The 14,853-nt window shown below is 57.1% G+C and overlaps 1 pseudogene; it reads left to right on the forward strand.

Annotated features, from left to right (window-relative positions):
* Nucleotides 1–452: 452 nt before the first annotated feature.
* LOC130039166 (CAP-Gly domain-containing linker protein 1-like) lies at nt 453–11,084 on the forward strand (annotated as a pseudogene).
* Nucleotides 11,085–14,853: the final 3,769 nt, after the last annotated feature.

Here is a 14,853-nt window from a genome sequence, read left to right on the forward strand (position 1 = left end):
CCATTTTTTGGTGTGATTTGTGAAGAAAAGGTGGCGGGTTGCTTGTGGCACGGCCTGTCCCAAGTAGCGGAAATAGTCCCCATTGGAGGAAGGACAACTGACCCATGTCACACGGAGAGAAGTTTCTCTGTTTTGGCTTAGGGCCCCTCCCGGGGGTGCTCAGGGGTCACTCCTGGCACAGCTGCTGGGTCATAATGGGGTGCTGGGGTGGAACGCAGGTCGGCCACTCACGGCAGGCTCCCCCTCTGTAGTCATCAACTTACTTATTAACCTCAGCCAAAGAGGAAATTGAGCTGATGTGGGATGATCGCAGGGCCCTGAGGTCAGAGAATCAATTGCTGGCGAAGGAGAAGCTCTCTCTGACGCCAGAGAGTGGGTCGTTTCTATTGAAGCTCACAGAAGCGGAGGCCAAAATCTCTTCGCTGTGGGAAGACCAGAGGAAGCTCTGGCTGATGAACCAAGAAATTCGCTTAGACAAAGAGAAGATCATTGAGGCCAGGCGGACCACGGAGAAGCTCTGGCAGCAGGAGCGGCTCGGCCAAGAAGCCCTCGAGGCGGAGAAAGAGAAAGTGCTCAAGCAGGGCAGGGCGGTGCAGGAGGAACTCAAGGAGGTCTGTGCGGAGAAGGACGCACTGCAGGTCGCCAAGGTGGGGCTGCTGGCCCTGGTGGACGAGCTGCAGATGAGCAAGAGCGGCCTGGTGGCCAAGCGTAAGAAGGGCCTGGAGGAGAGGGGCCAGCTGGAGGAGCATGTCAAGAAGCTGGTTCCGGAGAACCTATCCCTGGCCAAGGACAAGGACAACATCATCCAGAAGCTGCACTGCTCTTACGAGGAGCTGGCTCGGGATCAGAAGTCACTGGTGCAAGAGATCGAGGAGCTCACGGCCGAGAAGTCGGCCGTGGAGAAGCAGTCGGGCCTCGACAGCCTGTGCGTGGCCCTGAAGCTGGAGCGTGACGGCCTGGCCCAGAGCAACAAGGAGCTAGAGCTGGAGCAAGACCTGCTGAGCCAGGAGCAGGAGAAGCTGGGCGCCAGCCTGGAGGCGGCGCTGCAGGTGAAGGAGCTGCTGGGCGCCAAGGCCAGCTGCCTGCGCACGCAGCTGGACGAGGCCACAAGGCCGTGCACAAGGCCAAGCTGAAGGCGCTGCAGACGCAGGCGGCCAACGCCCACCTGGCGCAGCTGCTGGAGCAGATCAAGACCAGCCGGGAGAACTCCGACTCGGAGTGCCTGCAACTTCTGCATGAGGAGGAGACGCTGAGCCTGGCCGAGCGGCAGCTGGCGGCCGAGAAGAAGGAGCTCCTCGGCGAGAAGGACCTCCTGGCCCAGAAGCTCGGCCGCTGCTCCGAGGAGGCGTTGCGCGTGGAGTCGGCCCTGCGTGAGCCGCTGAACAGCCTGGGTTCCGAGAAGGAGCTGCTGGGTCAGAAGGCCACGAAGCTCCAGCAGCAGCTGGACTGGTTGCTGAAAGACCAGGCACTGCTGGAGGCTCAGCAGACCGAGCTGCTGGCCGAGCGGGAGGCGTCCCTGCAGGCCCTGGGCGAGCTGCAGCAGAAGCACGAGGAGGAGGCGTCCAAACGCCCGGGTGGCCGTCCAAGAGAAGAGGAAGCTCTCGGTGAGCTAGACGTGCTGCAGCGGGAGCTCCAGGAGCAGCACCAGGAGAACCAGGGGCTGGCGGCCAGCCAGGGCGCCCTCGAGGCAGCGCTGCAGGAGGCCCGGGACGAGGCCCGCAGCCTGGAGAAGACACGCGCCAGTGTGCTGCAGGCCAAGAAGGCGCTCGACGCCGAGTGGCAGGAGGAGTGCCGGCGGCTGGCGGAGGACAGGCTCGCGGCACTGCAGGCCCTGGTGCAGGAGCGGGAGGCCCGCGCCAAGGAGACCCTCCTGGAGGGAGGCCAGCCAGCTGCAGGGCCGCCTGAGACTGCTGGAGCAGGAAGCGGAGGAGCTGCAGGCGCGCGCACAGGGGCTGCAGGCCGAGCGCCTGGACCTGCTGGAGTTTGAGAAGGTGCAGTCAGAACAGAAGGTGGCCGAGATCCTGGGGGAGAAGGAACTGCTGAGCGCCGACGCCGCCCGGCTGGCCACCAACATCGAGGCCCTCAAGGGCGACTTTGCGGCCCTGTCCAAGTCCAAGCTGGAGCTGAAGGGCCTGCACAGCTGCCTCGCCGAGATCCTGGCCGACCTGCAGCGCAAGCACGAGGCGGGCCTGTCCGAGCGGGCCCAGGCCGAGCAAGAGGGAGCTGCAGCAAGAGAGGGCCGAGCTCCTGCAAGAGAAGGAGCAGCTGGCCGACAGTTACTTCCTCCTCCAGAAGGAGGTCAGTCGGCTGGCCCAGACCAGCAGCCACGTCTCGGCCTACCTCCTGGAGGCCAATAAGGAGAACCACGTGCTGAGGGAGGACAAGAGCAATCTCGCGTTTCAGATCAGAGAGCTTGAGAAGCTGCAGTCATTCACGGTAAAGTGGAGCAGGCCCGACCCCCGTAGGCCCGGGGTACCCACTTTTAGTGGTTAAGAGGATTGCTCTTTGTCGGCACAAGGAGCGGTGGATCCCCACGGAACCCGTCGCAAGTGTGTCACGGGCTGTTTGCTGCGGGCGCGGGGACAGCTCGTCACCACGTGCCTGGTGACCTCTAGGACAAGGCATAAGCTGTGAATAAAACCGAAAAAGGACAGTATGTTCGTTTCCGCGGGGAGTTCTCGTGGAAGATTGCACTGTGGCTCTTCAAGACGTAAGGGAAGGCATGAGAGAGGCACTAAGTTGTAAAGCAAAGCAGTGTCTTCCAGGGGGACTTTGAGCGGTTGCCCTGAGTCTGCTGACTTGGGATTAGGGGGGTGCCCTGTGCCACCTGCGGGTGCCCGGTGCAGGGCAGCCTGGACTCGGGGGTGCCCTGTGCGCCTGTATGGTTCCCAGTGCAGTGCAGCCTGGACTCCGGGGTGCCCTTTGTCACCTGCAGAGTGCCTGGTACACGGCAGCTTGGACTCGAGGGTGCCTGGTGCAGGGCAAGTGTTCTCTCTTCCCACCTCACTCACGGTTTACATTTCTCCCACTCCCACACCTGTGCTCACGGCTCACATCTCCTCTCCTTCCACCCCCCACCCCCCACGCTCTCCACCCAGGCCTGCTTAGCTGTCCGCTCATGTCATTTTTATTCTGTGTGAGGAATGGAGGCTCTTGGGAACCCTGGGCTGTGTCGGGGTGTCAGTCTTGCTGCTGAGCAGCTCAGACGCGAGTCGCCGCAGGATGACCGGCGGCCAGCAGGGGCCGGAGCCGCTGTGGCAGGTGTGTGTGGTTTGTGGGTCGTTTTGCGCAGTGCCGTGCCACTGTTGCCAACCCCTCCCTGGCCCCCCAGCGTGGCTCAACGAGGTTTCTCTCTCCAGGCTGTGCAGATGGTGCAAGATGCCAGGCAGATCATGGAGCAAATGACCAAAGAGAAGATGGAGACCCTGGCCTCCCTGGAGGACGCCAGGAACACCAATGCGAAGTTGCAGAGTGAGGTGGGTGATGGTGGTGACCAGGGCTGTGTAGGCCCAGCCTCAGCCTTGAGAGAAACCATAACCTGGGCCACAGCGATAGCACAGCGGGGAGGGCGTTTGACTTACACACGGAGACCCAGGTTCAATCCCCGGCATCCCCTATGATCCCCTGAGCACCACCAGGAGTAATTCCTTGAGTGCAGAGCTAGGAGGCATCCCTGTGCATTGCTGGGTGTGACCCAAAAAGAAAAAAAAGAAAAACCATATCCTTAGTCACTCAGTGAATACACTTAGGGCTTGGGAGGGGCATTCTTCATTCCGAGTCCTCTTTGTCTCTGTCCTGAGCCTCTAGTGTCCGTTCTTTTTCGGTCTTTTAAGCCACCACCAACAGTGCTCAGGGTCTGCTTCCTACAGACGGGGCTTCCTGCACGGGTGCGCTGCAGGACGCCCGCTGAGCCGCGTGACTCTGGCCCTTTGCTATTCATACTTGCGTCTTCACGTCGGATTTGTGTCCCCATCCATGCCACTGCAAAAACAGAAGCATGCACGCACCTCAGTATACACACATGGGCTTTTGTGCATGTGCAGACTCATACCTGTCCTTGGACATGCAAGCAAGTAGATACATACTTGCACAACTCACTCATGTTTGCCAGGCAGATACACACTGGGCATTGTTAACTGAGTTTGGGGTGGATTATTTATTTTTCTGGGTTGTTTTGTTCTTGTTGTTCTTGTTGTTTTTTGTCTTTTTGGGTCACAGCTGGGGACATTCAGGGGTCAATCCTGGCTCTGCACTCAGGAATAACTACTGACAGTGCATCCCCTAAGGGATGCTGGGGATCAAAGGTGGGTCAGCCTTGTGCAAGACAAACACCCTCCCCGCTGGGCTATCGCTCTGGCCCTGGGGTGTGTGTGTATATATACATATATATATATATTTATATGTATATATATATTTTTGGTGGTGGTGGTGTTGGGGGACTAGTGCCATGCCTGTCAGTCCTTGGAGGCGACTCCTGGCTTCGTGCTCTGGATATTCCTGTTAGTGCCGGGATTCAAGCAGGGCCAAGTGGCCTTACCCAGTGCTCTCTCCCATCACCCAGATGCTCACCGTGTTTATTGGGGCTCCCCCCTAACTCGGTGGTACTCCTGGCTCAGGGTCTAACCAGCTGGCTGTACTCAGGCGCCTGGACACTGTGCCAGCCCTTCAGCCCCCAATATCTACGTTTGGAATGCAAGTTCATTTTCATGAACAGCATCACAAAATGGAGTGTCTCCCATGTCATTGATCGGAAGCTACTTTGCACCCTCCTGGTCTGAATATCTGATTCTGTTTCTCTAGAAAGAAAAGTTCGCAGAGGCTTCAGAAGAGTCAGCCTCTGTTCAGAAAACCGTGCAAGGTGGGTGCGGGTCACTGGGTGGCTGTGCCGGGGCCGGGGCTCTGGGGGGCCACGCTCAGGGCTCTGCCCGCTCATTTCCCGTAGCTGACTTCCTCCGTCTCTTTCCTCTTTGACTTAAAGTTCATTCCCAGAGACCCGAGCAGGCCAGGCACTTGCCTTGCCCACGGCCAAGCTGGTATCCATCCCTGATACCAGCAGGCTGATCCCTGAGTGTAGAGCCAGGAGGTACCCTGGGCATCGCGTGCGCGGACAACCCGCCCCCCCCCACACACACACACACACATCACACACATACACATTGTTTTTTGTATTTTTTTAAATTTTTTTCTTTGTTAATAATGTTGGAGTTACTGTGGTTTGGCATATCGAATACATCACGGGGAGCTTGCCAGGCTCTGCCGTGCAGGCGAGATACTCTCGGTAGCTTGCCGGGCTCTCCGAGAGGGGCCCAAGAATCGAACTCGGATCGGCCATGTTGGCTCCATGCAAGGCAAATGCCCTACCGCTGTGCTATCGCTCCAGCCCAATGAAGGAGTACTACTAATTATTCAGCCATGGATGAAGCTGATTTAATTGGGCATGAACTCCACAGTACTTATTTTTTTAAAATTCTGTTCTGAATGTTAATTTTATTTTATTATTTTATTATTATTATATTTCCCTACTTTTTTTGATTCATGTGAGATATAGTTACAAAGTTTTCATGTTTGAGTTTCGGTCATACAATCATCAAACACCCGTCCCATCACCAGTGCACATTTTCCACCACCAAAATCCCCAGTATTCCACCAGCCCCGCACCTCTGCCAAGCCTTCCCCTGCCTGTGTGGCAGGCACACAATTTCCCCCATACTCTCTCTCTACTTTGTTTACATTCGATAGTTTGACACCAGTCCCACCAGCACTCAAACCTGCTGAAAAGGCAATGCTAGATGATTTCTTTCGTATTGCTTCTTATGGCTAGAATATAATGACCAGGAATATCTGTGTCATTCTCTTCCGGGAGTTGTACTGTATAGTCTCTGGGTCTTGGCCATTGATGAATTACATGGTGCTGGGGGGCAGTTTGTGGGTGTGACTGCCAAGCTACTGGAAAACTGGGAATGTGGCGGGAGGAGGCCCAGTCCTGATCTGAGCAAGCCTGGAGCTCTCAGTCACGGGTTCCCGCTTACCTCCGGGCCACTGACCCTAACTGCATCTTTTGATCTCTTTTGAGATGTATGGGTCTCTGAAATAAGGCCAATAGATGAGCTTATATAGCTTATAAAGCTTATATAGTGGTTTGTGGGTGTGTCTCCCACATACTGAACTTTTGTCCGTTTAATTTCTTGGTAAATTTGACCCCAAGTTGTTGGGGTCTGACCAAAGGCACAGGAGCAATTTTGGGGTATCTGGAAGTCTGCAGGCACCATCAGGCTGCTGATGCAATCTCCCCGCAGGTACAGGTGGACCTGCTGGTGGCATCATAGTCCCTACATCACTGTTTGTGGTGACATGCAGGTGTGCTTGGGAAAGTGCTGTGTGACCTGGCAGGGAGCTGGCTGGGTGGGAAGATTTTGGGATGCCCCCAGCCAAGACCCCGAGTTCCTCCTGGCGCCATACCCGCCGTCACCATGCCGAAACCTCCTGGTGTTGCCCTCGGCCGGGGGCTTCTCCCGTAGAGACGCTTTATCGCCCCCGTGACCTCAGACTCCAGTGCGAGATTTGATGGAGCCTGCGAGACAGACTCTCAAATAATCCCGATGGTGCGTGAAATATATTAAACTTCTAACTTTATCCTAACTAGAATCTGTTGATAAGTTACATCAAAAAGAAGAACAGTTTAAGGCGCTGTCTTCTGAACGGGAGAAGTTGCGAGGAAATTGAACAGGTACGAGATGATCTCTGGGTGTCGTGCAGGGGCACGCCGGGCGTGAGGCGCCTCCCTGCTGACGCACCCGCGCCCCCTCCTCAGTCTCCCGGCCTCCCTCAGGGAGCCCCCACTGCAGGTCCCAGTCCCCCTCCCGCCCGCCCCCCCTATCACTTCCTGGGGCCCTGTGACACTCCGGCCACCTTGGCCCTGGGACGACTGTCAAATGCTGCCCAAGGTTCCCCCATGAGGGCCATCTATGAGGCGCCTTGTACGGTCAGACCCCCCGTCCTGGCCCCATCCTTTGCTCGCAGCCTGCGTTTCTTCCCCGTCTTGTGAGTTGTCCTTGGTTTCACTGGCTGCTGCTCAGTTCGAGCAGTTTTCACGGGGCCAGAGAGTGAAACGTCCTCGGAGGGAGGCCTGGGACAGAAGCTCAGGGAACGCTTAGTTGCTTACGACACCCCAACGCTGTTCTCCCCCACCACCCTCCCTGCATCTCTCCCTGTCTTTCTCTCTCCCTCTGTCTCTCTCCCTCCCTTCCTCTCTCCCTCCCTCCCCCCCCACTCCTCTCCTCCCCTCCCCTCAGATATGGAGGCCAAATTCAAAGAGAGAGATGTGCGAGAAGAGCAGTTGACGAAGGCAAAGGCCAAGTTGGAAAACGACATCGCGGACATCATGAAAATGTCCGGGGAAAACTCGTCACAGCTGACGAGAATGAATGATGAACTACGCCTGAAGGAGAGTGGGGTGTGTCGGGCTGCTTTTCCAGAGCGTTCTGTGGTGACGCCTGCAGCCGCGAGTCACCCTCCTGGAATTCTGTCTGCTGCCCTCTTCCGAGCTCTCTGAGGCTCCTTCATGAACCCTCAAGTCAGCTGCTCAATCGGAAGGCCGCAGCGTCACCCATTTTTTGGTGTGATTTGTGAAGAAAAGGTGGCGGGTTGCTTGTGGCACGGCCTGTCCCAAGTAGCGGAAATAGTCCCCATTGGAGGAAGGACAGCTGACCCATGTCACACGGAGAGAAGTTTCTCTGTTTTGGCTTAGGGCCCCTCCCGGGGGTGCTCAGGGGTCACTCCTGGCACAGCTGCTGGGTCATAATGGGGTGCTGGGGTGGAACGCAGGTCGGCCACTCACGGCAGGCTCCCCCTCTGTAGTCATCAACTTACTTATTAACCTCAGCCAAAGAGGAAATTGAGCTGATGTGGGATGATCGCAGGGCCCTGAGGTCAGAGAATCAATTGCTGGCGAAGGAGAAGCTCTCTCTGACGCCAGAGAGTGGGTCGTTTCTATTGAAGCTCACAGAAGCGGAGGCCAAAATCTCTTCGCTGCGGGAAGACCAGAGGAAGCTCTGGCTGATGAACCAAGAAATTCGCTTAGACAAAGAGAAGATCATTGAGGCCAGGCGGACCACGGAGAAGCTCTGGCAGCAGGAGCGGCTCGGCCAAGAAGCCCTCGAGGCGGAGAAAGAGAAAGTGCTCAAGCAGGGCAGGGCGGTGCAGGAGGAACTCAAGGAGGTCTGTGCGGAGAAGGACGCGCTGCAGGTCGCCAAGGTGGGGCTGCTGGCCCTGGTGGACGAGCTGCAGATGAGCAAGAGCGGCCTGGTGGCCAAGCGTAAGAAGGGCCTGGAGGAGAGGGGCCAGCTGGAGGAGCATGTCAAGAAGCTGGTTCTGGAGAACCTATCCCTGGCCAAGGACAAGGACAACATCATCCAGAAGCTGCACTGCTCTTACGAGGAGCTGGCTCGGGATCAGAAGTCACTGGTGCAAGAGATCGAGGAGCTCACGGCCGAGAAGTTGGCCGTGGAGAAGCAGTCGGGCCTCGACAGCCTGTGCGTGGCCCTGAAGCTGGAGCGTGACGGCCTGGCCCAGAGCAACAAGGAGCTAGAGCTGGAGCAAGACCTGCTGAGCCAGGAGCAGGAGAAGCTGGGCGCCAGCCTGGAGGCGGCGCTGCAGGTGAAGGAGCTGCTGGGCGCCAAGGCCAGCTGCCTGCGCACGCAGCTGGACGAGGCCACAAGGCCGTGCACAAGGCCAAGCTGAAGGCGCTGCAGACGCAGGCGGCCAACGCCCACCTGGCGCAGCTGCTGGAGCAGATCAAGACCAGCCGGGAGAACTCCGACTCGGAGTGCCTGCAACTTCTGCATGAGGAGGAGACGCTGAGCCTGGCCGAGCGGCAGCTGGCGGCCGAGAAGAAGGAGCTCCTCGGCGAGAAGGACCTCCTGGCCCAGAAGCTCGGCCGCTGCTCCGAGGAGGCGTTGCGCGTGGAGTCGGCCCTGCGTGAGCCGCTGAACAGCCTGGGTTCCGAGAAGGAGCTGCTGGGTCAGAAGGCCACGAAGCTCCAGCAGCAGCTGGACTGGTTGCTGAAAGACCAGGCACTGCTGGAGGCTCAGCAGACCGAGCTGCTGGCCGAGCGGGAGGCGTCCCTGCAGGCCCTGGGCGAGCTGCAGCAGAAGCACGAGGAGGAGGCGTCCAAACGCCCGGGTGGCCGTCCAAGAGAAGAGGAAGCTCTCGGTGAGCTAGACGTGCTGCAGCGGGAGCTCCAGGAGCAGCACCAGGAGAACCAGGGGCTGGCGGCCAGCCAGGGCGCCCTCGAGGCAGCGCTGCAGGAGGCCCGGGACGAGGCCCGCAGCCTGGAGAAGACACGCGCCAGTGTGCTGCAGGCCAAGAAGGCGCTCGACGCCGAGTGGCAGGAGGAGTGCCGGCGGCTGGCGGAGGACAGGCTCGCGGCACTGCAGGCCCTGGTGCAGGAGCGGGAGGCCCGCGCCAAGGAGACCCAGGAGGCCACCCACGAGGCCAGCCAGCTGCAGGGCCGCCTGAGACTGCTGGAGCAGGAAGCGGAGGAGCTGCAGGCGCGCGCACAGGGGCTGCAGGCCGAGCGCCTGGACCTGCTGGAGTTTGAGAAGGTGCAGTCAGACCAGAAGGTGGCCGAGATCCTGGGGGAGAAGGAACTGCTGAGCGCCGACGCCGCCCGGCTGGCCACCAACATCGAGGCCCTCAAGGGCGACTTTGCGGCCCTGTCCAAGTCCAAGCTGGAGCTGAAGGGCCTGCACAGCTGCCTCGCCGAGATCCTGGCCGACCTGCAGCGCAAGCACGAGGCGGGCCTGTCCGAGCGGGCCCAGGCCGAGCAAGAGGGAGCTGCAGCAAGAGAGGGCCGAGCTCCTGCAAGAGAAGGAGCAGCTGGCCGACAGTTACTTCCTCCTCCAGAAGGAGGTCAGTCGGCTGGCCCAGACCAGCAGCCACGTCTCGGCCTACCTCCTGGAGGCCAATAAGGAGAACCACGTGCTGAGGGAGGACAAGAGCAATCTCGCGTTTCAGATCAGAGAGCTTGAGAAGCTGCAGTCATTCACGGTAAAGTGGAGCAGGCCCGACCCCCGTAGGCCCGGGGTACCCCCTTTTAGTGGTTAAGAGGATTGCTCTTTGTCGGCACAAGGAGCGGTGGATCCCCACGGAACCCGTCGCAAGTGTGTCACGGGCTGTTTGCTGCGGGCGCGGGGACAGCTCGTCACCACGTGCCTGGTGACCTCTAGGACAAGGCATAAGCTGTGAATAAAACCGAAAAAGGACAGTATGTTCGTTTCCGCGGGGAGTTCTCGTGGAAGATTGCACTGTGGCTCTTCAAGACGTAAGGGAAGGCATGAGAGAGGCACTAAGTTGTAAAGCAAAGCAGTGTCTTCCAGGGGGACTTTGAGCGGTTGCCCTGAGTCTGCTGACTTGGGATTAGGGGGGTGCCCTGTGCCACCTGCGGGTGCCCGGTGCAGGGCAGCCTGGACTCGGGGGTGCCCTGTGCGCCTGTATGGTTCCCAGTGCAGTGCAGCCTGGACTCCGGGGTGCCCTTTGTCACCTGCAGAGTGCCTGGTACACGGCAGCTTGGACTCGAGGGTGCCTGGTGCAGGGCAAGTGTTCTCTCTTCCCACCTCACTCACGGTTTACATTTCTCCCACTCCCACACCTGTGCTCACGGCTCACATCTCCTCTCCTTCCACCCCCCACCCCCCACGATCTCCACCCAGGCCTGCTTAGCTGTCCGCTCATGTCATTTTTATTCTGTGTGAGGAATGGAGGCTCTTGGGAACCCTGGGCTGTGTCGGGGTGTCAGTCTTGCTGCTGAGCAGCTCAGACGCGAGTCGCCGCAGGATGACCGGCGGCCAGCAGGGGCCGGAGCCGCTGTGGCAGGTGTGTGTGGTTTGTGGGTCGTTTTGCGCAGTGCCGTGCCACTGTTGCCAACCCCTCCCTGGCCCCCCAGCATGGCTCAACGAGGTTTCTCTCTCCAGGCTGTGCAGATGGTGCAAGATGCCAGGCAGATCATGGAGCAAATGACCAAAGAGAAGATGGAGACCCTGGCCTCCCTGGAGGACGCCAGGAACACCAATGCGAAGTTGCAGAGTGAGGTGGGTGATGGTGGTGACCAGGGCTGTGTAGGCCCAGCCTCAGCCTTGAGAGAAACCATAACCTGGGCCACAGCGATAGCACAGCGGGGAGGGCGTTTGACTTACACACGGAGACCCAGGTTCAATCCCCGGCATCCCCTATGATCCCCTGAGCACCACCAGGAGTAATTCCTTGAGTGCAGAGCTAGGAGGCATCCCTGTGCATTGCTGGGTGTGACCCAAAAAGAAAAAAAAGAAAAACCATATCCTTAGTCACTCAGTGAATACACTCAGGGCTTGGGAGGGGCATTCTTCATTCCGAGTCCTCTTTGTCTCTGTCCTGAGCCTCTAGTGTCCGTTCTTTTTCGGTCTTTTAAGCCACCACCAACAGTGCTCAGGGTCTGCTTCCTACAGACGGGGCTTCCTGCACGGGTGCGCTGCAGGACGCCCGCTGAGCCGCGTGACTCTGGCCCTTTGCTATTCATACTTGCGTCTTCACGTCTGATTTGTGTCCCCATCCATGCCACTGCAAAAACAGAAGCATGCACGCACCTCAGTATACACACATGGGCTTTTGTGCATGTGCAGACTCATACCTGTCCTTGGACATGCAAGCAAGTAGATACATACTTGCACAACTCACTCATGTTTGCCAGGCAGATACACACTGGGCATTGTTAACTGAGTTTGGGGTGGATTATTTATTTTTCTGGGTTGTTTTGTTCTTGTTGTTCTTGTTGTTTTTTGTCTTTTTGGGTCACAGCTGGGGACATTCAGGGGTCAATCCTGGCTCTGCACTCAGGAATAACTACTGACAGTGCATCCCCTAAGGGATGCTGGGGATCAAAGGTGGGTCAGCCTTGTGCAAGACAAACACCCTCCCCGCTGGGCTATCGCTCTGGCCCTGGGGTGTGTGTGTATATATACATATATATATATTTATATGTATATATATATTTTTGGTGGTGGTGGTGTTGGGGGACTAGTGCCATGCCTGTCAGTCCTTGGAGGCGACTCCTGGCTTCGTGCTCTGGATATTCCTGTTAGTGCCGGGATTCAAGCAGGGCCAAGTGGCCTTACCCAGTGCTCTCTCCCATCACCCAGATGCTCACCGTGTTTATTGGGGCTCCCCCCTAACTCGGTGGTACTCCTGGCTCAGGGTCTAACCAGCTGGCTGTACTCAGGCGCCTGGACACTGTGCCAGCCCTTCAGCCCCCAATATCTACGTTTGGAATGCAAGTTCATTTTCATGAACAGCATCACAAAATGGAGTGTCTCCCATGTCATTGATCGGAAGCTACTTTGCACCCTCCTGGTCTGAATATCTGATTCTGTTTCTCTAGAAAGAAAAGTTCGCAGAGGCTTCAGAAGAGTCAGCCTCTGTTCAGAAAACCGTGCAAGGTGGGTGCGGGTCACTGGGTGGCTGTGCCGGGGCCGGGGCTCTGGGGGGCCACGCTCAGGGCTCTGCCCGCTCATTTCCCGTAGCTGACTTCCTCCGTCTCTTTCCTCTTTGACTTAAAGTTCATTCCCAGAGACCCGAGCAGGCCAGGCACTTGCCTTGCCCACGGCCAAGCTGGTATCCATCCCTGATACCAGCAGGCTGATCCCTGAGTGTAGAGCCAGGAGGTACCCTGGGCATCGCGTGCGCGGACAACCCGCCCCCCCCCCCCACACACACACACACATCACACACATACACATTGTTTTTTGTATTTTTTTAAATTTTTTTCTTTGTTAATAATGTTGGAGTTACTGTGGTTTGGCATATCGAATACATCACGGGGAGCTTGCCAGGCTCTGCCGTGCAGGCGAGATACTCTCGGTAGCTTGCCGGGCTCTCCGAGAGGGGCCCAAGAATCGAACTCGGATCGGCCATGTTGGCTCCATGCAAGGCAAATGCCCTACCGCTGTGCTATCGCTCCAGCCCAATGAAGGAGTACTACTAATTATTCAGCCATGGATGAAGCTGATTTAATTGGGCATGAACTCCACAGTACTTATTTTTTTAAAATTCTGTTCTGAATGTTAATTTTATTTTATTATTTTATTATTATTATATTTCCCTACTTTTTTTGATTCATGTGAGATATAGTTACAAAGTTTTCATGTTTGAGTTTCGGTCATACAATCATCAAACACCCGTCCCATCACCAGTGCACATTTTCCACCACCAAAATCCCCAGTATTCCACCAGCCCCGCACCTCTGCCAAGCCTTCCCCTGCCTGTGTGGCAGGCACACAATTTCCCCCATACTCTCTCTCTACTTTGTTTACATTCGATAGTTTGACACCAGTCCCACCAGCACTCAAACCTGCTGAAAAGGCAATGCTAGATGATTTCTTTCGTATTGCTTCTTATGGCTAGAATATAATGACCAGGAATATCTGTGTCATTCTCTTCCGGGAGTTGTACTGTATAGTCTCTGGGTCTTGGCCATTGATGAATTACATGGTGCTGGGGGGCAGTTTGTGGGTGTGACTGCCAAGCTACTGGAAAACTGGGAATGTGGCGGGAGGAGGCCCAGTCCTGATCTGAGCAAGCCTGGAGCTCTCAGTCACGGGTTCCCGTTTACCTCCGGGCCACTGACCCTAACTGCATCTTTTGATCTCTTTTGAGATGTATGGGTCTCTGAAATAAGGCCAATAGATGAGCTTATATAGCTTATATAGCTTATAAAGCTTATATAGTGGTTTGTGGGTGTGTCTCCCACATACTGAACTTTTGTCCGTTTAATTTCTTGGTAAATTTGACCCCAAGTTGTTGGGGTCTGACCAAAGGCACAGGAGCAATTTTGGGGTATCTGGAAGTCTGCAGGCACCATCAGGCTGCTGATGCAATCTCCCCGCAGGTACAGGTGGACCTGCTGGTGGCATCATAGTCCCTACATCACTGTTTGTGGTGACATGCAGGTGTGCTTGGGAAAGTGCTGTGTGACCTGGCAGGGAGCTGGCTGGGTGGGAAGATTTTGGGATGCCCCCAGCCAAGACCCCGAGTTCCTCCTGGCGCCATACCCGCCGTCTCCATGCCGAAACCTCCTGGTGTTGCCCTCGGCCGGGGGCTTCTCCCGTAGAGACGCTTTATCGCCCCCGTGACCTCAGACTCCAGTGCGAGATTTGATGGAGCCTGCGAGACAGACTCTCAAATAATCCCGATGGTGCGTGAAATATATTAAACTTCTAACTTTATCCTAACTAGAATCTGTTGATAAGTTACATCAAAAAGAAGAACAGTTTAAGGCGCTGTCTTCTGAACGGGAGAAGTTGCGAGGAAATTGAACAGGTACGAGATGATCTCTGGGTGTCGTGCAGGGGCACGCCGGGCGTGAGGCGCCTCCCTGCTGACGCACCCGCGCCCCCTCCTCAGTCTCCCGGCCTCCCTCAGGGAGCCCCCACTGCAGGTCCCAGTCCCCCTCCCGCCCGCCCCCCCTATCACTTCCTGGGGCCCTGTGACACTCCGGCCACCTTGGCCCTGGGACGACTGTCAAATGCTGCCCAAGGTTCCCCCATGAGGGCCATCTATGAGGCGCCTTGTACGGTCAGACCCCCCGTCCTGGCCCCATCCTTTGCTCGCAGCCTGCGTTTCTTCCCCGTCTTGTGAGTTGTCCTTGGTTTCACTGGCTGCTGCTCAGTTCGAGCAGTTTTCACGGGGCCAGAGAGTGAAACGTCCTCGGAGGGAGGCCTGGGACAGAAGCTCAGGGAACGCTTAGTTGCTTACGACACCCCAACGCTGTTCTCCCCCACCACCCTCCCTGCATCTCTCCCTGTCTTTCTCTCTCCCTCTGTCTCT

The sequence above is a fragment of the Sorex fumeus genome, unplaced genomic scaffold (assembly GCF_029834395.1).
Source record: "Sorex fumeus unplaced genomic scaffold, SorFum_2.1 ptg000083l, whole genome shotgun sequence".
In the NCBI taxonomy this organism is placed as follows: Eukaryota; Metazoa; Chordata; class Mammalia; order Eulipotyphla; family Soricidae; genus Sorex; species Sorex fumeus.